This window comes from Antechinus flavipes, chromosome 4, assembly GCF_016432865.1.
Source record: "Antechinus flavipes isolate AdamAnt ecotype Samford, QLD, Australia chromosome 4, AdamAnt_v2, whole genome shotgun sequence".
Classification (NCBI taxonomy): Eukaryota; Metazoa; Chordata; class Mammalia; order Dasyuromorphia; family Dasyuridae; genus Antechinus; species Antechinus flavipes.
In genome coordinates, this window is record NC_067401.1 from 90,729,178 (window position 1) to 90,755,515 (window position 26,338).

General features: G+C 33.1%; 1 protein-coding gene across 3 annotated transcripts in view; it reads right to left on the reverse strand.

The window, feature by feature from the left end:
- CHRM3 (cholinergic receptor muscarinic 3) overlaps positions 1-26,338 on the reverse strand; it is a 661,423-nt gene that overhangs the window by 334,621 nt on the left and 300,464 nt on the right. For 2 of the 3 annotated variants that reach the window (XM_051993534.1, XM_051993532.1), the window contains exon 3: positions 5,577-5,659. The exons of the other annotated variant lie outside the window; for it this stretch is intronic. The gene's annotated coding sequence lies outside the window, so the exon portion shown is untranslated. The remainder of the gene's footprint in view (positions 1-5,576; positions 5,660-26,338) is intronic. 3 annotated transcript variants of the gene reach the window in all.

The following is a 26,338-nucleotide window of genomic DNA, read 5'->3' on the forward strand; positions in this document are numbered from 1 at the left end:
TCAGAGGGCAAGCTTTTATTAGGATAATAAGAACAATGACATAATGAGGGAGGTACCTGGGTGGGGATGACCTAATTGGGGGAAAGCACCTAGGATGACATAATGGGAGGTACTGGAGAGGCTCCTGATATTCTAATGATGTCTAAAATGGATAAAGACCTTTATCCAATTAAACATTAAGAGGGAATAAGTATAGCCTAAAGTCTAAGATATAAGGTAAGGCCTTTATCCTATCAAAGATTAAGAGGGAATGGTTATAACCTGAGGCAGATAGGACAATGGGGAAACTAGGTCAGGACATCAAAAGGGAACTACGGCACAACAAAATCAACTAAAATACAGATATATTGTTGTGCCAAAGTTCCCTTTTAAGGTCGTGACCCAATTTCTTCAATCAGGTTATAACTTTTCTCTCTTAATGTTTGATTAGATAAAAGTCTACCTCAGTTGCTCTGCCCAAAACCCAAAACTCTCTTAAATGGTTGATGAGATAAAGGTTTTATATCTTTAGGTTATAGACATTCCTTCTTAATATTTGACAGTATAAAGGTTTATCCATTTTAGATATCATTAGACTATCAGTAACCTCCCTCCATTGTGTCGTCCTAGGGGCCTCCCCCCATTAGGTTATCCCCACCCAGGTACCTCCTCCATTATGTCATTATTCTTGTTATCCTAATAAAAGCTTGCCCTCTGATACTTGAGGGCTAGACTCTTTGAGATGATAATCTTGTCCAGCCCTGGGACCAAACATGGATCCATTGTTCCCAGTATTTCTCTCCATTTAATAAACTATTGAATTGGTCTCTAATCTCTGTCATGCTCAGTTTCTCCGGCATTGCAGTATATTTCTAGTAACAATAATTCAATATCAATGCACACATTTTTAAATTCTTATGCCAGAATAAACAAGTTCTTACTTTTAGAGTTATTAGTAATTATTCCCCTACATTTTCAGAATCAGAATTCCAGTGTAAACACACAATCCCAAAATTTAAAATAGCAGAAAATTGCCCTTTCAAATCAGACTACAGGCCTTTAAGAAATCGACAAACTCTTGAGACCCCAGGGGAAGAGGGTTGGAGAAATTTGGGTCTACGTGCTGCAGGTCTGTGGCCCAATGGTTGTCTCCCTCTTGCCACAAATGCTGGCGAGGGGGCCCATGTTAAAGATGTTGGGGCACCAGTATAAACTACAGAAGAATTCAGATCAGCCAGGGCCACCTCGCTAGCCAAGATAGATTTCACAAACCTGAAAAGCTTGAAAAACCTAGAGTTTTTGTTTTTGTTTTTCCCTTGGGCAGTTTCCCTCAGAAGGCTTTTAATCATGTGAATTAGGCCTACTTGAAAAGACAACAGACCAACTCAATTTAGCTGATAGGGCCAAGTAACTTAAAACCTATTCTCAAAAATCCCAGAATCTGCTAATTTTTTTTTTTTAAAACAGCTTTTTAACAATGATTTCTGCACCCTCAAATTGGCCAGTTCTGGGTTCACAGAAATATCATTTTTCATTTCATAATTTTTTTAAAGTGGTAGCACACTGCTTTTCTATTTTCCCAAAAGTTACCATTGCCTTTCAGTCTATGCTCTTCTCATTCATACATACTTAAGCTTTCTCATAACCTTTCCATAAACCTGTTACAAATTTACCTTTCCAACTCAGCCTGATCTTTTCCAAACCAGCAACAGAGGCTGACTCCTTAACTCTTACTCAGCTTTTAACACAGAACAAAGAATGCAAAGCAGATACACAGAAAGAAATCACACAGACAGACAAAAATCTATTTTACATACAGATTTGTGTATATTCAACTAGACCTGGGAGTGTCCTCCCCATATAGAGTAATCATTTTTCTCATTGGAAGACTTTTGGTTGAGCCTTCCCATTCTGAATATTTGATGAGGTTTATCACAGCACCCCTCCATAGTCTGTAGCATCCCTCTAGAGTCTGTCTACTCAAGGGTCTCCTAAAAGGCCTATCACCCCTCCCGAGCATATGGGATGGGTGCTAGACCCCTTTCACAAATTAACTAATCAGAGACATTTTCAGGTACAAAGAGACAGCATGTATTTAATTACTGCAGGGAGAGGCTCAGACACATCTGGGAGCCATCCCAACTCCATCCATGTGCTCATGAATCTGGCCAGCTCCCGGCTTGTCCAGGGTTCAAAAAGCAAAAGACCTGAGCCTTTTCATTGGATAGACTAAAAGGACGTAACCAATAGTCACCAATGTAGTCTGCTTCCTGTGGGTCATCACTTTCTGTAACTTCACTAACTTCCTACATGTCAGAGCACCCCTCAAGAGTCCACAGCACCCCTCCAGAGTTTGTTGACTCAAGGGTTAACTCAAGGGTCTCAAATGTACTTACCCTTTAGCTGTCCTTGCCCAAAAGTTGCCTGCCTGACTGCCATGCCCAATCCCTTGGGATTTGCCTTGGAATTTACTAATTTACTGACTTTCCTTTTGCCTTGAATCTCTCCTTATCAGGCCATTGGAAGTAGGGAAAAATCCTGGAAGTTCACAGGCTTCCTTAAACAAGTCAGAGTGTGCCATCCTGCTAGCTTTTGAGACCTCATCCACTCACCAGGCCATATGATCCTAGAGAGCCCCTGAATGAATAAATTTTAAATAATATTAATCCCAAATGTGCTAAATGTTGATAAAAATAAATACAAAAATAAGCTCTGCATTAAGGAATTTAGTCTAATGGAGAAAATAAAAACATAGAGGGAAATGGTAACAAAAAAGGAGCAATTTGGTATGAATTTTTATAGGAAAAGTGACTGGGGAAAGAGAGGAGAAGGCTTCTCTATTTCAATAAATAACTAATATTCAATAAACTGAACTGGTCATTCAAAATAATTAATGAGAAAATATTGCAAATTTATTAATGAAAAAACATTTCTAGCATATTCTTAATATATAACAGAACCTACAAGATAAATTTGAATATATAAAAATTATTGAAATGATGGGATAAAGTGAGATCAACAAATGAGGTCAGATGCTAGATCCAATAAAAACTAAGAAATCATGACATTTTAGAAAAAATCTCTGTCTCTGTTTTTGTCTATCTGTCTCTGTTATCTTTTCTCCACTTCCACATTTTAAAAATGTGTATATTGAGATCAATTTATTTTTTATTACTTTGTACCTTATTTAATAGGCTTCTGTTGTGACCTAGCTCAATGTAATTAATGCAGTGTCATCTAAGCAGGAATATTTAGAGACTTTCACTTGGGAACTTAAAAAAGGAACAAGCAAAAAACAACAAACAAACACCTCTGCACAGCATGTTTTTCATAATACTGTTGAACCATATTTTAGAGCAGACTTATGAATTAATATAAGGAACTCATGATGAAGAAATATTTTGGATTACAAATGTTCTAAAACTTATAACTTAGCTTTAGTGGACACTTAGGAGTAATTCTATTTTATTCTCATTAACCTTTGTTTTCATCTGTGTTAGTATTGATCAGATCTAAATCACACTGAATATTTTTATAAAGGCAAAAAAGCAATTATTTGAGTGAACTATTTCTAATATTTTCTCAGTTATCTTCTCTTAAAAAAGCATTCACCTTCATTATGTTTTTTAACCCTCTTTAAATGATATGATTGTAATATCTCCAAATTTGGTACCTGAGTGTTTTAAACTTTTATCATTTACAAGTGAATCTCTTTCTTATCTGATTCAGTCATTTTTTATGTTTTATTATTTTGTGTCATTAATATTTCGTCAATGAATTCACTGTATACTAAACTAAAGCAGCAAGAGTCTAAATGTGGTGGTTCTCTTACTGTTGCAAATTAAAGATAATCCCTTTAAAACTAACAGTCTCTTCTATTTCATTGTGGTTGTTCTTGATTTTACATACAAATACCTTCAAGTTGACCTGGATTCATTGTATTTCATAACTACTCTCTGAAGGCTTCTTTTCTCTTCTTTTGTTATGATATTTTTCCTACTCTTCATCTTTTTCTTCTTTGTTATATTTTGCAAAACAACAATAGCGATAAAAACAATAATTGGAAAGAAGATTGTTATGATTGCTTCAGGAGATTTTATGTTCATTTTTTGGAATTATTTTGCGTCAGAGTTCTTTAAGAAATAACAATAATCATACTCAATATCTTTGTCTTTCAAAACCTTTTCTTAGACTTGACAGCTTGTTTAAACAAGTTAAGTTGAACTACTACAATTGAATGCAACAGCTTCTTTCCTTTTTTCTCCTTCATATTTGCTATTTATTTTTCAGGAAAAAAATAGCTAAAACAATTCATAACCTCAACATAAACAGTTAATATACTTAGTCATAATTGTTGAGGCTTTTAAATGTTTCTTGACCCACAGAAAAAAAAATAACCACATACTCAATTAAAGGATTCTATATTAAAACATTAAAAATGTTTTAAATTATTTTATTTGATCACTAACATGAGAATAGATATAAAAAGAAGTAAATATGAGTTGAACTGTGGTCTATAATAACTCTAACCTATAGAATTAATTTGTTAATTAGATACATAAAGTTATATGCATATATATGAACATATACACACATACATATATTCAGTTTTTCAGACCAAGGAAATAAATACATGTGTAAAGGAAAAATAATATTCAGAAAGAAAAATCACAGAATAATGGCATTGGCAAGAGCCTTAAAGATCATAGAACCCAATATTTTTTTAAATTTAGTTTTAGTTTTACATCCTCCCCTAAAAATAAATAAATAAATATTTTTAGAAGATTTCTCAAAAAACTAACTAGTAACACGGTTACTAGTGTTGCTTTACCACCCCTTTAAAAATCCCTTCATACTATTTCCCATTACATCTGCACTTTTTTTTTCCTGAGGCAATTGGGGTTAAGTGACTTGCCCAGTGGGGTCACACAGTGAGGAAGTATTAAGTGTCAAGACCAGACTTGAATAAAGGTCCTCCCGACTTCAGGGTTGGTGCTCTATCCACTGCACCACCTAGTTGCCCCTTATATCTACACATTTAAAAATATTCAAGGTAAATAAAAAGATAAGAAAGTTATGAAACAGAAAAAGTCAATGTCTGCAAAAGTTTACTTATTTGATGAAGTACTTATTATGAATACATCTTTTATCTATGAACAATATAGTATTTATAAAAGATTGAATAAGAAGGTCCAGCCTCTTAAAAGACCTAAATCTCAAGATTCTATATGAGGTCTTTGACAAAATTAAAAACAAAAGATTAAAGCAATCTCTGCAAAAACTAATTTTGTCAATTAGCTTTTAAAATTTCTAAAAAGGTAAACCATGGGGAAAAGCCAATAATCCATATAAACTGTATTTTAGCTATTAATATTAACACCTTTCCAAAGCTATTTTAATGGAAATAAATGAGGCAAAAATCATTGGAACTGTCTGTCTCCAAGGATCTTCCCTCCTACATGGGAATTTTTTTTTTGACTATGTAAAAGAGGCCATTCTTTGCCTCAATCCTTACAGGTAAGGATTACAAGTAATTACAAGTAATTCCCTTGAGTGGATATTGTTTCTGCCAAATTGAGACTTGTTAAAGATCTTACCTTAGAAAGGCCGAGGTTTCTCACTGAATTCAGTGCCCCATCTAGTTATTCTGATCATAGCTTGCTATTGGACCCAAATGACTCTGGAAGAGAAAGTAAGTTGGTGATTTTGCACAACCTAATCACTTACATCCAACTCACTTGCATATCATGATGCCACCTGAGGATATCATAATCCTCTTCAACAACAAAGGACAAATGGCAACAACAGCAACTCTTCTTTTCTACTTTAATATAACTAGTATCCTTATCATGATCTATGCCAGCAGAAGGAAATTCTACTCCAATATTAATTAAAGACTTGGCTATAGCCATTCATTTTGGCCAGAATGATTCCTTTTATCTTTTCCAAAACAAATAATGTAGATATATGTAGATAATGAAACTCTATAAAGTGCATCTAATTAATCAATAAATTAACCACTTTACTTTCTGAGGCATATATGAGGTAATTTGTGAAGTTAATAGGTGCAAATGTCAAGTATATTATTATTATTATTATTATTATTATATTGTTTGCTAAAAGAACAAAACACAGAATTATTCATTGTATATGACAGTGTAAATAAAGAGAGGTCCCAACTTTTATTTGCTTATCCCCATTTTGGTTAAGCACATATTTAGTGTTAGCTCACTAAACATGAGTTTCTTTTTTTTTTAATTTTTTAAAAAATTATTTTTTCTTTTTTTTTAATGATATGGGTTTTACAAAACTTCTCATTTGACTTCTAATAGTTCACCATTTTACCTCAAGGATAGCTCCTAAAAGCATAAGTTTTAAATCAAGGAAATATGAATCATTAGTTTTCTATTCCTAAATCTTTAAAAAATGAAATGACTCAGAGTTAAGGTCATCAAACAGGTCCAATTTGAAATTTAAGGGACACAGACTTAGTGCAAAGCCCATAAAATTGGCATTTTGTTTTACTGGTAATAACAAATGTCTACTATCTGTCTGGGAGTTTTGATCCTTCAAAGATATTTTGTGTTAGTGAGAGTCAGAGGAAAAGCATCCAACAGAGGAGTTTCTTTTACTTCTAACAATAATCCTGTCAAAATTAATAAACTGAAATAAATAAATACTATTCATTAACAACATCAGGGTGATTGTTGGCATAAAAAAATTACAGACCAACAGGAACAGGGTTAAACAACCAAAAGTTTGCCATTTTGGTTCCTCCCTTCCCTCCACTCCCATGTTACTGTTCCGAGATTAGGCTCAGTAGTCAAGCATTCATTTTGGAAACAAGAACTGGCTTTTTTCCTAGTACCAGCTTATTCTATTATAAATTATTTGAGTGTGACATTCATTAGGAGTGAGAATTTAAACCATAGAGCATGGATGACAGCTTTCTTCAAGAACACATGGTTTAAATGGATGACTCTTAGGTTGTTGCCATTATTATATCGTTAGACCAAATGAAGAGGAAGAAACAGTTCAAGAACTTAGATCATTCACAAAGACAACATATTATTTGAAAGGTCTCAAGAGAAAAATGAACATGGACTGAGAAAACTTGGTTTAGCACTTATGCTCTACTATTTACTGATTGTACAACTATCTACAAATCACAAGTTTGTTTTTGTTTTTGTTTTTGTTTTTGATATTAATCTTCTCGTTTATAAAATGGTTGTAGTCATGACTCTACAAATTCCCCCACAGGTTGATAGGGAAAATATTTCAGGAAATCATGAAATTCTCCATAAATGAGTTTATTGTAATTATTAGAAAGAAAATGAAAGATTCAATTAATTTGGTCCAATAAATAAATATTCGTACATCTACATTTTTGTTAGAAATGCTAAAAACTTTTTAAAGGAATGTTCCCTCTCAGTTCACATTACATAATTTTAAACTTCCTTGTCAACAGCACATTATGATGTTTCACTGTGATATCCATTTCATTTTGCTTCATCAGACAAAATCATTCTAACCCATTCCTCTGAAATATAATTTTCTGAGGATTGATAAATTATTTTAAAATTTATTTTAGGGAGCCTTAAACAACTGCTTCAAGGAATATGATGTAATTAGTATCTAAACTTATATTTAGAAAAGGAAGAGACTTGCTCTTTCTCCCCTCATTTTACAGATGAAGAAGCTGAGGCCTATGGAAATGAAGTGACTTGTGCAATGTCATACATACTATAGCAATCATCAGTGACAGTATTAGAACCCAGATTCTGATTTCAGAATAATTGTTTTTTGTTGTTGTTGTTGTTGTTGTTGTTGTTGTTGTTGTTTTTTACAATACCATATTATCTCCTTTTTTCTAACCCTCAGATTTTGAGTTCTTTTTCTTTCCTCCCCCCCCATAAAATATAACAAACAACATATAATATTTATAGAGTATCTATACCTTCTATCTAATATATATATATATATATTATATATATATACATGTATATTATAATATTATAAAATATATTAGAATATATGCACACATCAATATATCTTTATATCTATATAATTTGGGTAATGAAAGTGGCCAATGAGTTGAATTCAAAATTTGGTGGAAAGTATATGATATATAGAATGAGATTGTCTTTGGGAAATTTCAAAAGCCCTTTAATCACATCACATTTTCAATACAAACAATTCAATTAAAAATATATTAAAATAATTACTTTGAGTCAAACACCTTGCAACTTGGTAACAGGAACAGAAAAATAAAAATAAAACATTTCCTGCCCTCAAGAAGCTTACATTTTTGGGAAGGAATATCATGTTTATTTAGCTAATGTAGGTAAACAATAAAAAGTAAATATACTATATATATAGATATGGATATATAAAACTAGTTGGCAGTAAGCTAAAAACAGGGGTGAACATAAGGAAAATGTATTTTCAGAGGTCACAACTGAGCCAAGTTTTGAAGGATTTTATAGAATACACACACACACACACACACACACACACACACACACACACACACACACCAGAACCACAGAGAGAGGGAGACAAAGAGAAAGAGATAGATAGAGAGGGAGAAGGAGACAGAGAAAGAGAAGTCTGTTTTCAACCTAGAGATAAGAAGAAACATTGAAATTTCTTAATCAGGGAAATTATATAACCAGATCTATCCTTAAGTAATATCAATCTGGCAGTTGTGTGGAAAGAATAAATAGGAGAAAGGCAACACTGGAAACAGGGAGCTTATTTAGATTGATACAATATTCCAGATCTATATCCCAAAGAAGTCCAATAAAAAGGCAAATGATAGACACACAAAAATATGTATAACAGCTCTATTTGTGATAACAAACAACTGGAAATAGAAGAGATGCTCATAAGTTGGGTATTGGTTGAACAAGTTCTGATTTCTGATTTTAATGGAATACTGTTATAAAAAAATGAAGAACAAGATGGCTATATTTTCTTGTTGTTGGGTTGGTTTTTTTTTCTTTTTTGATCTATATTTTCTTTTGCAACATGGCTAATGTAGAAATATGTTTTGCATGTTTTCACATGTACAATCTATTAGTTGATTGCTTTCTCAAGGAAGGGAAAAGAGAGGAAGTGACAGAATTTGGAACCAATTTTTTTTAAATGTAAAAATCTATATGTAATTAAGAAATATTTAATGAAGTAAAATATATTGGGAAACAATAATCTAGAAGAGCAGGGATGAGCACCTGAAATAGAGTGAGCATTTTGAGTATAAACTTTGAGAAGGGCACAGATGCAGTAGAGGCATAATAATAAACAATATTTTGCAAGCACTTGGATATGAAGTCAAGAGAAATGAATTAAGAGTAAAAAGTTCAGGTAGATTCTAAAAAAGTTCTAGGCATATAACAGAAATTAGAAAGTTAAAAGGAAGGTAGGTTTTAGGAGATGATAATAATTTCTATTTTGAATATATTAAGTTTAAGATGTTAATGTAGTACATATATTACCTAGGCAAATGCTTTCTTGAACTGAGGCCTAACATAACTGATTGATAACAACCTTTCCCAGGCCATTATTTTAAGAACAGCTCCATCTCAATAGATGCAGAAAAAAAGGTTTTGATAAAATACAGCATCTATTCCTATTAAAAACACTAGAGAGAGAGGCAGCTAGGTAGTGCAATGTATAGAGCACCAACCCTGAAGTCAGGAGGACTTAAGTTCTGTAATGACCACGTATTTAAAATCAGCCGGAGTCAGGAATTCAGGTTAAGGGAAAAATCTTCAATCTTTATTGAAGTGAAGAGGTGAATAAGGATTGCGATAGCAATATGGCCAGCTGCGACAGGAAGCCAGCTAACAGAGGGGGATCTGAGCTGGAAAGCTGTCACAATGACAATGCAAGCAGTCTCTCCTTCCCCTTCCTTTTCCACTCCCCTGCCTCCACCCACCAAAATCGTCATTTCCTATACAACACATCAGGACTTGCACAAAGAGTGGGCGGAGGCCATTCTTTCTCCAAGCATATATATTAATAGAGTATGGTCCAATTACTATTTAGCCTCATGTACTTGGGACCTCAGTGCATCAACTCAAGCCTCAGCCCATTACAGAGTTCAAATCTGGCCTCAGACACTTAATGCTTCTTAGCTGTGTGACCCTGGACAAGTCACTTAACTCCAATTGCCTCAGCGAAAACAAAACAAAAAGAACACTAGAGAATATAGGGATAAAGGGAGCTTTCCTTAAAATTATAAACAGTATCTACCTAAAACTACAAAAAGCATTATTCATAATGAAGAGATGCTGGACACATTCTCAATAAGATCAGTAATAAAACAAAGATGCCCATTATCACCACTATTATTCAGCATTGTACTAGAAACACTTTATTTAGCAATAAGAAAAGAACAAAAAATTAAAGGAATTAAAATAGGCAATAAGGAAATAAAACTATCACTCTTTGCAGATGATATGATGATATACTTAGAGAATCCTAGAAAATCATCCAAAAACTTACTTGAAACAATTCACAGCTTTAGTAAAGTTGCAGGATATAAAACAAATTCATACAAATCATTAGCATTTCTATATATTATTGACAAAACCCATCAGCAAGAAATAGAAAGAGAAATTCCACTTAAAATCACTATAGATTAAAATAAAATACTTGAGGGTCTACCTGCCAAGACAAAACCAAGAAGTATATGAATACAATTACAAAACACTTCTCACACAAATAAAATCAGATCTAACCAATTGGAAAAATATCAATTGTCCATTGCTAGGCCAAGCTAATATAATAAAAATGACAATTCTGACTAAATTGATCTACTTCTTCAGTGCCATACCAATTAAACTGCCAAAACATTATTTTATAGAACTTGAAAAAAATTAATAACAGCTCCATCTATGGCTTGCTACTTTTTCCTTACCTATCACTTGGTCCTGACTACCCTTTCCCACTTTATCTTTCTTTTCTGGCACAGCCCCACTCCTCAATAAAAATCACAATAAAGGAATTTTCTTCTTATTTTCCTACTCCACTGAAGGGTATCTGTCTCTTTCCAGTCATTATTTTAGTATGGTTTCTATCACCATTCTTTATTTTACTCTCTCCTGTCCATCTACTACCTTCACAATCTACTTTTTTATCTGCCTTACCTCCACACATGGATTCTTTTCTCTCATGATCATATATACTCTACTATTATTCCTGGATATGGTATGCAATTCTACTTTTCTATGGCCCACTCAACATCCTTGTAACTGCTCTTAGTGAAAGAGACCCTCTCTCACTACCAAGACCCTTTTGTGCTGTCTCCTTATCTCAATGTAAATCTTGAGGGTGGAAACTATCTACTATTTTCCAATTTGTGTCCCTAAATTTTAGCACTTTATACAAAATGTTTAATAAATTTTCATACATCAATTTTGTAAATTCATTTATTCATTGAAGTGCTAACTTTTGAAAATTAATATTCTACTGGCATTCCAGTAATTTCCAAGAAATCACAAATTATTTTCACTCAGATAATATTGGAGAGATGCTTTGTTGATGACTAACCTTCCATAGCCTCAGCAAATCAGGACTTACAAAAAAGAATTAGAATATTTTAAAAAGCTAAAAAATAAACTAGACTAATTAGGTGATGAGAGAAGAGATAACCTATGTGCCCCAGGGATCTCTTCATATTGTCAAGAGAAATCTAGAAGAGCCTCCAGAATGTGGCTGATGTAGCAAATGATTCACTACCAGGTGATGAGCTTTAGGAGAAGTATCAAATGTTTGGGGTTCAGTCATGTGAAGAATTCACAATGGCCATTCTCTTTGGCAAAAGTTAGGGTTTATGTAGGAGAAAAGATTACAGACAAAATGAAGGCATACGATAGATACTAGGAATGGTAAATATGAAATAAAGTGGGAGAACATATAAACGACACTCTCCTTAGAGGGACTCACAAATATTCAGTAGAAAGGGAACACTCCATGTGGTTGGGGCATGCCCTTCACTGGCAGGCCAAATTCTGAAAGGGATTTAGCACCTTAAAAGACCTCTACAAGGAGGAGAAGTGGGATTAAGAAGCATAATGGGGTTAGGAGAGATATCATGTGCCATGGAGGAGGAATAAGGGGAAATACACACATGAGGCAGAGTGCCTTACCCAAAGGGGTATAGCAAAAACGGCATGGGCCAAAAGTAGATTTATAGGGAAAATTTAACTTCAAGGATATAAGTAGGATTTCTGACTGGACATAGCAAGGTGAGGCTGACTTACCCAAAGGGGTATAGCAAAAATGGCATGGGCCAAAAGTAGATTTATAGGGAAAATTTAACTTAAAGGATATAACTAGGATTTCTGACAGGACATAGCAAGGTGAGGCTGCTTACCATCCTACAGGACCTCAAGGCTTGACCTAACTTGAATTTCTGACTGGATGATTTCCACAGAGGTTGGGATCATGGAGCTAAACTGATCTCTATCAGAGCCTTCTCCCTGCCTGACTCAAGGAACAATTCTGTCAATGTTCCAATTTATCTGCATCAACTAAACCTATGCTATGGAACCTCATCACCCAGCACTCCAAATGGATCCAACAGATTATTCCTCTTGTATGAAGATACATAAATATATAATAATATATAAATAAGAATAACATAAGGTAAACAGACACAGGGAGTTGTATTTTGCATCTGTAATGGTAATATACACATTGATAAGATCCCAGATATATTTAAAATTTGGCTTTTTCTTACTCTTCTCCAGCTTGTACTTAGGACTTTTTCTACCATGACTTAAATTTTTTTTCACTTTGGAAATTTACTCCAGTCCTGCAATTCACAGGGGCTGTACTGTGGCTTCTTCCTCTGATTAGATGGCTCCTCCTAGAACCTCCATTTAAGAAGGGAACAAGACAAAGCTCATTCCATTGTATTTTCTGTATCATAACCCTGTGCTGAGTACCTTCTCCCTCACCACCACTTTTCAGATTACTTTCATACATTTTTTCCCCTATTGGAATTTAAATTCCTGTAGGGAAGAGACATTTTCTTTGCTTTTGTTTGTATTTCTATTGTTTAGCTATTTAGCTGACACTTTGTGTCTTATACATGCTTGCAGCATGACTGAAAAGTATTTTATTATACATGTTTATGATATTGAAATAACTTTTGATCAATTAGTTTAATTTGACATAATATCCCATTTAAATAAAGTATTCATAGGGATGACCCAGAATGACCTCATCTTCCAATTTAATAACAGAAAACATATTTAGTCATGTTTTATCTAGGGATAAAAATAGGAAGTGCCTTGAAAAGTTTAACCAATTTTTTTTTAATATAGATGCTATAACATATTACACTTCAATCTAGTCTGATTTGCATTGTTTCTAGTTAACCCCAACACTCACTCATTATCTTACACTCATGCAGATGTCATATAGCACTCTTAATTTTTGGCTTTTATATGTACTAAGAAGCTGAACTCCAGCTAGATCTAAAAATATTCTCTTTTAAAATAATCATGAGTATTCACTCATTCCTTATATAATAATTGAAGCGAAAACAAAGATCTAAAAATGAGAGAGAGAGAGAGAGAGAGAGAGAGAGAGAGAGAGAGAGAGAGAGAGAGAGAGAGAGAGAGAGAGAGAGAGAGAGAGAGAGAGAGAGAGAGAGAGATGTCAATATCCATCATGGAATCTAACTCAAGTGATGTTAATAGAAATTGGTTGCTTATTTGAAATGAAGTCTGGGGAAGAATAATATGTTAAAAGGGACCCACAAAGTGGCTTAAAGATGGCATTTTATGGTAACTTCTGTCTCAGGGGTTTCTCCTACTTAAGGAGAAAACCAATTGTATGACTTTTGCAACATTACTCAGTAATGAGAAAGCAAGCTAGTAATTACTTGCCTGTTATTCATTTAACAAGCTTTTATGATGCACCTACTATCAGTTATTGTACTAGGCTATGGTGACACAAAGAAAAAAAAAAATCAAAGTCCCTGATGTCAAGGAGTTTGCATTGCATTGCCATTTTCTTTTCTTTTCTTTTCTTTTTTTTTTTTAATTAGCCCTCCTTATATTTTCTAGACTCATATCCTGTTCAGTTCTCATTATGCAGCACACAACTCATGTTCTCTTTTTTTTTTAATTTTTTATTTAATAATTACTTTATATTGACACTCGTTTCTGTTCCGATTTTTTTTCCCCCCTCTCTCCCTCCACCCCCTCCCCTAGATGGCAAGCAGTCCTTTATATGTTGGATATGTTGCAGTATATCCTAGATACAATATATGTTTGCAGAACCGAACAGTTCTCTTGTTGCTTAGGGAGAATTGGATTCAGAAGGTATAAATAACCCGGGAAGAAAAACAAAAATGCAGATAGTTTACATTCGTTTCCCAGTGTTCTTTCTTTGGGTGTAGCTGCTTTTGTCCATCATTTATCAATTGAAACTCAGGTCTCTTTGTCAAAGAAATCCACTTCCATCAAAATATGTCCTCATACAATATCGTTGTCGAAGTGTATAATGATCTCCTGGTTCTGCTCATTTCACTTAGCATCAGTTCATGTAAGTCTCGCCAGTCCTCTCTGTATTCATCCTGCTGGTCATTTCTTACAGAACAATAATATTCCATAACATTCATATACCACAATTTACCCAGCCATTCTCCAATTGATGGGCATCCATTCATTTTCCAGTTTCTAGCCACTACAAACAGGGCTGCCACAAACATTTTGGCACATACAGGTCCCTTTCCCTTCTTTAGTATTTCTTTGGGATATAAGCCCAATAGAAACACTGCTGGATCAAAGGGTATGCACAATTTGATAATTTTTTGGGCATAATTCCAGATTGCTCTCCAGAATGGTTGGATTCGTTCACAACTCCACCAACAATGCATTAGTGTCCCAGTTTTCCCGCATCCCCTCCAACATTCATCATTATTTTTTCCTGTCATCTTAGCCAATCTGACAGGTGTGTAGTGGTATCTCAGAGTTGTCTTAATTTGCATTTCTCTGATCAATAATGATTTGGAACACTCTTTCATATGAGTGGTAATAGTTTCAATCTCATCCTCTGAAAATTGTCTGTTCATATCCTTTGACCATTTATCAATTGGAGAATGGCTTGATTTCTTATAAATTTGAGTCAGTTCTCTATATATTTTGGAAATGAGGCCTTTATCAGAACCTTTAACTGTGAAAATGTTTTCCCAGTTTGTTGCTTCCCTTCTAATCTTGTTTGCATTAGTTTTATTTGTACAAAGGCTTTTTAATTTGATGTAATCGAAATTTTCTATTCTGTGATCAGTAATGGTCTCTAGTTCATCTTTGGTACAACTCATGTTCTCTTGAAATATTCCAAAAAACATAAAAGAATAACTCAAAATCTGAGAGATAAGCCCGTAAAGGAAGGAAAGAATCAAAATCCAAATGAAAAGATTTCTGAATAATAATGAATGTTGGAGGGGATGCGGGAAAACTGGGACACTGATGCATTGTTGGTGGAACTGTGAATGCATCCAACCATTCTGGAGAGCAATCTGGAATTATGCCCAAAAAGCTATCAAACTGTGCATACTCTTTGATCCAGCAGTGTTTCTACTGGGCTTATACCCCAAAGAGATACTAAAAAAGGGAAAGGGACCTGTATATGCCAAAATGTTTGTGGCAGCCCTGTTTGTAGTGGCTAGAAACTGGAAAATGAATGGATGCCCATCAATTGGAGAATGGTTGGGTAAACTGTGGTATATGAATGTTATGGAATATTATTGTTCTGTAAGAAATGACCAGCAGGATGAATACAGAGAGGACTGGAGAGACTTACATGAACTGATGCTAAGTGAAATGAGCATAATCATAATCATAATATAAATAATCATGATATACTTCAACAATGATACTGTATGAGGATGTATTCTGATGGAAGTGGATTTCTTTGACAAAGAGAAGATCTAACTCAGTTTCAATTGATCAATGATGGACAGAAGCAGCTATACCCAAAGAAAGAACACTGGGAAATGAATGTAAACTGTTTACATTTTTGGTTTTTCTTCCCGGGTTATTTCTACCTTCTGAATCCAACTCTCCTTGTGCAACAAGAGTACTGTTCAGTTCTGCACACATGTATCTAGAATATATTGTGACATATTTAACATGTATAGGACTGCTTGCCATCTAGGGGAGGGGTTGAAGGGAGGGGAGGGAAAAATCCAGAACAGAAGTAAATGCAAGGGATAATGATATAAAAAATTACCCTGCATGGGTTCTGTCAATAAAAAGTTATTAAAAAAAAAAAAGGCCTAATCCTGAATCTTCAGCATGCAGATTTTGAAATCATGATGGAGACTAAAAGAACATCTTATTTGTGATGTTCATTTACATTTTCCAATGTCTTCAAAGATACTTAAAAGTTTAATGAAATATAGCATGACCAAAAAGAAACTCTATGACCTACTCATACTTGTGTTACTCAGCAGTTGAATTCTATTTAAATTTGTTGCATTATTAAAGAAGTCAGAATGAATGGTAAAACAGAATTTGTTAGGAAAAAAAATCTATAATTTTTCAATTTGCACTTGCATTTTTGAATTCTGAAATTGCTTATTTTAATCTGAAAATTACTAGACATTATGACTAATCATTAATTTTCTTCCTCCCTCCCCTTTTCTAATAACCACACAATGTGAAAAGTGAAAAGTAGCTTATAGGACAACTGGCCTAACCCCTCTTGTCAGTTATGTCCTTTAGAAGTAGTATTTGGTGGTATTAATATGGTAAAATTTGAAGTTTCAAAATGACATTAATGCAAATTATTTTTAAAATAGGAACATCTAATCTATATAAATTAAATTTCAATATAATGAATTCTCTCTATAGAATTCATCCAAAGACAGTCAATGTCAATTAGCATTATTGGAACATAGTTGCATTGAGTTCCTTTTATTTTAGGATGAAGGGGAAAAGTTTAAATTCCTTTATTTAGCTATATGCCCTTTCTCTAAATGTTTTCAGACCTCAGGAATAATATTTTTGGGATCAAGCTCCATGTGTAGAGTAGCTCTCAAATGCTTGCAAGACTGACAGCCAATTCCATTTTGCCCACACATTCTCTCTAGATTCTCAGGGTCAATTCCTAGCATTACAGCTCTTGTAGTCATTTATTTAGTTGAATTATCACATCAATGTCACATCCACAGAGACTCCCACTAATTGTTTAGTTCTTCATTTAAACCTCTTATAAAAAAATCTCTATTAATACCTTTTCTTCCTAGGTTAAAGTGGCCTTTAATTGACAGATCTCATGATAGCCAATTAATCACTTTTCTCTATCCTGCTTATTCTCATAGAACTTTCACTGTATCAAAATTCCTGAAGGCTTTTTCGAACTAAAAGAAAATCATTTTTGAAATATTGATAGTTTCTTATCAGAGCATTTCCTTTCTCTATCAGAGAAATATTTTAATTAATGACAACTCATTTCAGTTTGCCAATAATAAATTCTATTTGTGTCAGATCTTCTATTGTAGCTTTTAAATTTTAAAGACCAATTTCCATTGGCTAATAAAAGGCTTTGACCTGAAAATGACTTTAAAACAATGTAACAAAACTTTTTTTGAATGTCATAATGCAAATTATCTATATGAATGGCATAGCCTGAACTTAGGCATCCATATTCAATTTGTGACTAGGGAAGCGATTCCAAATTATGTGTATTAATAATAGGATGATGCTGAAAAACGAAATAAAGATTATATGTATGTGTGTGTGTGTGTGTGTGTGTGTATACACACACATATATATATATTTAAAATTAAGTATATTTTGAGAAAAAATGTCAAATACACACCCACATATATATATGTACACATACACACACACACATATATATAAAATGTTGTTGTTGTTTTTTAATTTTCAAAAAACAGCAAAAAATAAACACAAAAACTCTCTTAAGGCAACTAGATGGCACAATGGATAGAGCACCAGCCCTGAAATCAGGAGGAAGTGAGTTCAAATCCAGCTTCAGAAACATAACACTTACTAGCTGTGTGATGCTAAGCAAATCACTTGAACCCAATTACCTCTCAAAAATTGAAAAATAAATTCTAAAAATCTGAAAAAATTTAAATGGTTTACATCAACCTGACTGAAAAAGAAACTACCTTTTGCTAAACTTTGTCTTAGTCTGAAAATTTATTTGATTATGTGAATATTTGAATAAAATGCATAAACCTTATGTCAAAAATATGCTGAAAAATAAAATTGGCAGTCCAAAAAAACCAGGGCAGTGACTCATGCTGAACAAATAATGAAAATACTAACAGGTTTTGGAAATAAATTACTTCTTTTGATAATAACATTTAGAAAGATACATTTTCAAATATCACCTTTGAAAATGCAGCCGTGACATTCTTAGATGCACACTTGACAATCTAATGAGTTCCTGAAAAAACATTTAGTCAAAATTCCAGCCTCTTAAAAATTTGGAAAGGTCAACTTTGATGTGATGAATTATAAATCTAGTTATTACTATTGTAGAACTGTTCTCAAAAAACATAAAACACATAGTTTTTCTATTGTTTTTGACAAACAATATATTTGATATTTTTCCTTAGTCTCTCTTAGAAAAATCTTTTTAGAATTTTAAAGTAAATGTAGAAGACAATTTAAAGTTTAAAAAGCATTTATTTATAAAATTTACATAAAACAGATAGTATAGGTATTATAATTCTCAATTTAAAAAGATATGTGGCCTAAAAATGTTAAGTAGACCAAGATGACACAATTATTAAATTCAGAGTAAGGATTCAAACTCAGGTTTCACGTGATCAAATATGTTCTCTAAAACATTCAAGATGTCAGAGCTCGTAAGAACACTTCATATTTGAATAGCTAGTCAATGTCAGATAATAACTATCAAACACCAGCTATAAGCCAGTCTGTCTTAACATTCATAGCTTAGAATCAGTGTCTACATTCCACTAGAATTAAGGTACTAGGCAAAACATTCAGTAAAGACTTTAAAAGAATTTATATGAAGGTCAAGTGTAATTTAAACATTCAGTAAAGACTTTAAAGGAATTTATATGAAGATCAAATGTAATTTAAATAGTATAACATTCTCACAGATATGAGACCACTTTCTATCATAACTACAAAACAGAATTCTCTGTTTTGGATAAAATAATTTGCTAGTTGTTCTTCACAAATGAAATTCCATTCTATGGTTCTTTATCTTTTCAAAAGCTATCTCCCACATCTAGAATCTACTCTTCTTTGTTATACCTATGATCTTGTCATGAATGAAGCACAAACAACAACCTTCAAAAAACCTCTAGCTTCCTTTAAAGCTATATTCAGGTAGGCCTTTCTTGTTCCTCTAAGTTATTATATCTTTCCCTTGAAATTATTTTCTATTACTTTGCATGCATGTATATATGTACATACATACATATATATTTGAGTGTGAATAATAATCATAATAATACTAATAATCATCATCATCATAATAGCTAACATTTATATAGCCTTACTATGTGCCAGGTATTGTACTAAGCTCTTTCCAATTATAAGCTCATTTGATCCTCACAACAACCTTGATATGTAGGTGCTATTTTTATCCCCATTTTACAAATGGGGAAACTGAAGTGAACAGAGATAAAGTGACTTGCCTAGGGGTCTAGGGTCATCTAGTCAGTAAGTGTCTGAGAAGGGGCTTTGAACTTAGATATTTTTGATTCCAGATCTGTTATTCTATGCATGGCATCACTTAGCTATATCTAGTATGAGGAAATGCAAGGAAGATAAGGTAGGACATCTAGATAGCACAGTGGATAGAGTACTGGGTCAAGATTCAAGAAGACTCATATTCCTAATTTCAAATCTATTTTCAAGCATTTAAGTTTTGGGACTCTCAGCAAGACATTTCTCCTTTTTTTGGTCTCAGTTTCTCACCTGTAACATAAATTAGAGAAGGAAATGGTGAACTACTCAAGCATCTTTGCCAAGAAAACCTCCAATAGGATCATGAAGAATCAGACATGACTGAGTCATAACAACAACAATCGAGAAGCATATAAGGCAAATCGAATTTAACAGCCTTCAGGCAGGAACTACTGAGTAGGGAAAGTTGTTTAATGGAGAAGTGTGACAGGACCAATATTTCAGCAAATATAGATGAACATGGAATAAAATCATATTATAGTGAGGAAGAAACTTAGAGGTTATCAAGTTAAAGTCTGAACATTAATAGTTCTAAATCCAGAGAGATTATTTTCAAATAATTGAGTCCTAAGGATTATAACCATTAATGTTCAGAACAGAAAAATGAAGTCAAGAAAGAAAAAAAAAAGAAAGAAAGAGAGGGAGGGGAGGGAGGGAAAGAGACAGGAAGGGGGGAAGAAAAGAAAGAAAAAGAAAAAAAATCTTTTTCAGTTATATTCATGACCCATTGTTTTTCATTTTGGGGGGGAGATATTATAATAGTCTGACTTTTTTTCTCCAACTCATTTTATGGAGGAGGAAACTGAGGCAAAGAGGGTTAAGTGACTTGCCCAGAGTTTCTGAACTTCCTGAATCCAGTCCCAGTTCTATCCACTGCAGTACTTAGATGCCTGAAATTTATTCAATCATTCCATAATTGCTATTTACATAATTTATTCCCCATATTCTGCCTTTTTATTCCAGCTGCTCCCCATTTTACAGAAATGAGCTTATTTTTTCACTACATAAATTGTCCTGATTACTTCCAACTTTATTATTTTTGTTTAAAATTTTGAAGAAATACACAGTTCATTAAAGAAATCATTATGAGACCAACCTAGTTCTGACTGGGGATCTTGCCTTCCCAGACTGACTTTTCTTTTTTTTTTGACTTAGTAAAAGAGGCCATTATCTATCTTATTCCCTATTTTTACTTAATCACTGGCTGGGTTTTGCCTCAGTCAAGCTGAAACCTATTAAAGACCTTAGCTTTAAAAGGTCAATGTCTCCTACTGTGTTCAGGGCCATCTAGGTTATTCTGATCAATATTTTGCTACTGTATCCAGAAGGCTGTAGAGGAGAAAGTGATACTGGTAACTTTGCACAGCCTACTCTCACTCAAATTCATTCCACTTACATGACATAGTATCATCTCCCTGACATCATGGTCCTCTTTGAAAATGGACAAACAACAACAACCTTGTTTTCAACTTAGCTCATTCTTTGAACAACCTTTTGTTTTTCTTGATTTTTTTGAGGCTCTTTTTCACTGTTTTTTTTTTTTTTTTTTCTTTTTAAACCGTGAGATTTTTTTTTTAATGCCTTATACAGACATATGGCTCATCTCCCACCTCCATGTTTCAAATTTACTTCAAAACGCCTACACAGAGATGGAGGTTCCTTACATGTCAACAGATGAGATGTCCCAGAAGTTGCACACACATTTTCAAGTGAAGAATTAAGGAGATGGAAAATTACAATATCTAAAGAACAGTGGAGAATTTGTCAACTGGTTTATTTTCATAGATTTGAATGATTTAGAATAATAAAAATGCTAGAATCTTAAGTTATTAAATTGGTCATGTTCCAAATTAAAAAAAAAAGTTTTATTTTTTTCCAATTTTCCTAGTTACATATCAGAATAAGAAAAGACAAGATAGTTGAACTCTATTATATAGCATTACTCAATATTTAGATAAGCTTCAATGGCAGAAATTAGGCATTGACCCACACTTAACACCATACACTAAGATAAGGTCAAAATGGGTTAATGATCTAGGCATAAAGAATGAAATTATAAATAAATTGAAAGAGCATAGGGTAGCTTACCTCTCAGACCTGTGGAAAAGGAAGCAATTTATGACCAAAGAAGAATTAGAGATCATTATTGATCACAAAATGGAAAACTTTGATTATATCAAATTGAAAAGTTTTTGTACAAACAAAACTAATGCAGATAAGATTAGAAGTGAAGCAATAAACTGGGAAAACATTTTTACAGTCAAAGATTCTCATAAAGGCCTCATTTCCAAAATATATAGAGAACTGACTCTAACTTATAAGAAATCAAGCCATTCTCCAATTGATAAATGGTCAAAAGATATGAACAGACAATTCTCAGGTGAAGAAATTGAAACTATTTCCAGCTATATGAAAAGATGCTCCAAATCATTATTAATCAGAGAAATGCAAATTAAGACAACTCTGAAATATCTGTCAGATTGGCTAGAATGACAGGGAAAAATAATAAAAGGATAACAGGGTCACTGATACATTGTTGGTGGAATTGTGAATACATCCAACCATTCTGAAGAGCAATTTGGAACTATGCTCAAAAAGCTATCAAACTTGCATACCCTTTGGCCCAGCAGTGTTACTACTGGGCTTATATCCCAAAGAGATTTTATAGAAGGGAAAGGGGTCTGTATGTGCAAGAATGTTCGTGGCAGCCCTCTTTCTAGTGACCAGAACCTGGAAACTGAGTCGATGCCCATCAATTAGAGAATGGCTGAATAAATTTTGGCATATGAATATTATGGAATATTATTGTTCTGTAAGAAATGACCAGCAGGATGATTTCAGAAAGGCCTGGAGAGACTTACATGAACTGATGCTGAGTGAAATGAGCAGAACCAGGAGATCATTATACACTTCAACAACGATACTATATAATGATCAATTCTGATGGACATGGCCCACTTCAACAATGAGATGAACCAAATCAGCTCCAATAGAGCAGTAATGAACTGAACCAGCTACACCCAGGGAAGGAACTCTGGGAGATGACTATGAACCACTACATAGAATTCCCAATTCCTCTATTTTTATCTGCCTGCATTTTTGATTTCCTTCACAGGCTAATTGTACACTATTTCAAAGTCTGACTCTTTTTATACAGCATAATAACTGTTTGGACATGTATACATACATACATAACTTATACTTTTATATATTTAACATGTATTGGTCAACCTGCCTTCTGGGGGAAGGAGTGAGGGGAAGGAGGGAAAAAATTGGAACAAAAGGATTTGCAACTGTCAATGCTGAAAAATTACCTATGCATATATTTGTAAATAAAAAGCTATTAAAAAAAAAAGATATGCTTCAGGTCACATAAGAAAACAAATCATAAAAGCAAAGCCTGATACAACTGGATTTTAAAATTATAGTTTTAAAATTGTAGTACATTTATAATATAACATTAAACACTAAAATTTATTTATTGATAATAATTATTTATCATAATACATTATCATTAATAATTAACTGATGATGACAATAATAAATAAAATTGTACTCAAGTCTTTAAACCATAATATGTTTTCTCAATCCTTTGCTTGTGAGCAATTTGTTTTACAACAATATAGATGTAATGACATTATTGGTAGTGAAATGGTTAAGACTCAGGTTTTAAATTACTTTGTGTGAATAATAACCCAACTTCCTCTTTCAAGCAAATGTAGATGATAAAAATCATGTTTTAAAAAACAGTGTAATATAGTTTTAAATATTAGGCTGAGCTGAAAATTTTAGATTTAATTCTTATCAATCACATTTATTTGTTATATATTCTTGGTCAAATCAAAATCTCTTTGTCTTCCTATTTTCTTACATTGCAAGATATAGCCATTAAACCTAAGTCTTTCTGGTCCCTATTTAGACACTGCCTACTAGATTTTCATATTAGATCCCCTGTAAGTATTTCAAACTTAAAATATCCCAAAGAGAACTCATTAGCTTATCTCTCAAAGTCTCTCTCTTTCGGAACCTCCTTATTAGTATGAAGGACATCATTATTCATAAACTCATTAAGATTTATAATATCATTGTTAGATTTATAACCTCATCTTTCAGTTATTATTTAGTCCCACAAATTCAATTAGTTTCAAATCTTGCATTTATCTCCACAAGATTTCTTATATATTTGCTTCTCTCTATCACATATTATCATTATAGCTCAGGCAATCTTCATGTTTATTCTGAAATACTGCAATGGTTTCTTATTTGATTGAAAGCCTTTTCCCCACTCCAATTAATCTTCTACTCAGTCAAAAAAAAGTGATTTTGCTCAAGCACAGATCAAATCATGATATCCTTCCATAATCAGTAACTACTATTTTCCTAACTTCTAGGATCCAATATAAACTGTACTTTTTGCAACTTAAAATTCTTCACAACACATCCCATGCTAATTTTTTTCTTTTAAACATATTTCTTCATTTATCATGCTGCACAAGAAAAATCAGATCAAAATGGAAAAAAAAAATGAGATAAAAAAAAAAACATGCAAATAACAAAAAGAGTGAAAATATTACATTGTGATCCACATTCAATCCTCTTAGTCCTCTTTCTGGATGCAGATGGCTCTCTCCACCACAAGTCTATTGGAATTGCTTTGAATCATCTCATTTTTGACAAGAACCAAGTCCATTATAGTTGATCATCACATAATCTTGTTAATATGTATGATGTTCTTTTGATTTACTCACTTCACTTACCATCAATTCATGTAAGTCTCTCCAGGCCTTTCTGAAATCATCTTGCTGATCATTTCTTATAGAACAATTATATTCCATTATATTCATATACCATAACTCATTCAGCCATTCCTCAACTGATGGACATGCACTCCAGTTTCCAATTCCTTGATACTAGAGAAAAGGATTCTACAACCGTTTTTGCATATATGGGTCCTTTCCACCTTTTTTATGATCTCTTTGGGATACAGATTTGGTAGAAACATTCCCATGCCATCTTTTTTAATGCCCTTACTCTATTACTCTCACTCACTTACTTCATGATTCAATCATAATGGTCTACCTGGTGATATTCACACAGGACACTGCACTTTTTCATACCTACGTATTTTTCATAATGGTAGTACCTTGTATCTGGAATTATTTTCAGTCAGTCAACCAGTCAATAAGCATTTATTATGGTCCTATTATGTGCTAGGCAATGTGCAAATTGTTAAGGATACAAAGACAGGCAAAAGGCAATCCTCTGCCCTTAAGAAGCACATAATGTAAGGGGAGTGACAGCATGAAAACATAGATAAACATGTATTCAATATACATATATGTATATTTATATTATTAATTATTTATCACATATACATACACATATGAAAAATATGTATAAAAAAGAAAAACACTAAAGTTAAGAGAGTTAAGAAAAAATTCCTATAGAAGTTAAGATTTTAGCTAAGATTTGAATCTAGGAAAGCCAAGAAGTTCAACTAAAAAAGGAACACATTCCGGGTATGGGGTTCATACAATGAAAATACATGGAAATAACAGAAAGATTGTATTGTTTCAGAAACAGCAAGAAGACCAATACTCCTGGATCAAAGAGTATGTGAGTATATGGTATAAGATGTTAGAAAACTGGAAAGATAGAAAAGTGTATGCAGTCATTAAAGTATGTGTTTAAAGTATGGGAGATAATCCTTGATGCAGTAACATTTGTTCCTCCAGATTCCTAGGATGATATCTGGATAATTTGTTCCTTTTCTCTTTTTCTTTTTAACTTAAAAAAAAATTCTGAACAAAATGGTCATTTTCATATATATAGTAGAATGGAATAAGAAAGAGGTGAACATGAACCTGAAAATTTCTATTATAAATATCTTCCTTTTAAAATATATAATAGATTCAAACTGTAATTTTCAAAGATGGCCTACTTCTCTGTGATTCTGTCCTTCCTTTTGCTCTCTCCTGTGAATAAAGAAATGCTTCAATGCTATCCTTATCTTACCTTTTCTTTCCTCAAAATTATATTATCCCCCATATCTCACAAGTAATCCTTGCTTATAGTAGATAAACCTGTTTATTTACACCAATAGTTTTCTATCTACTAGAATGATTATCACAACTAAATTTCAGTTTAATAGAGTAACTTCCCAGGGTATTTAGAATATGCCATCTCAAAATTACTTTAGTAGTTTATCCCAATGGAAATTAATCTACTTTAGATATATGAAATAAGGAAATAGTTTATCCCAAGGGAGATTAACACATGTGAAGTGCTTTGCAAAAAAAAAAAAAGGTATTTCATAAATGTTAATTCTTCATATAAGTTATCATTTGGCATCAAGAAGCTCTGTGTTGGAATCCAAAAGCTGTGTGACCATGGTAAAGAACACAACCCATCCAAGACAATCCCAATAAACACACACACACACACACACACACACACACACACACACACACACACGTAAAACCAAGTTGGACTTAAATACTTCCAGGGTCCCTTTTATCTCTAAATCTACAATTCTTGTTTTTGTTTTTTTGTTTTTGTTTTTGTTTTTTGCTGAGGCAATTGGGGTTAAGTGACTTGCCTAGGGTCACACAGCTAGGAAGTGTTTGTTAAGTGTC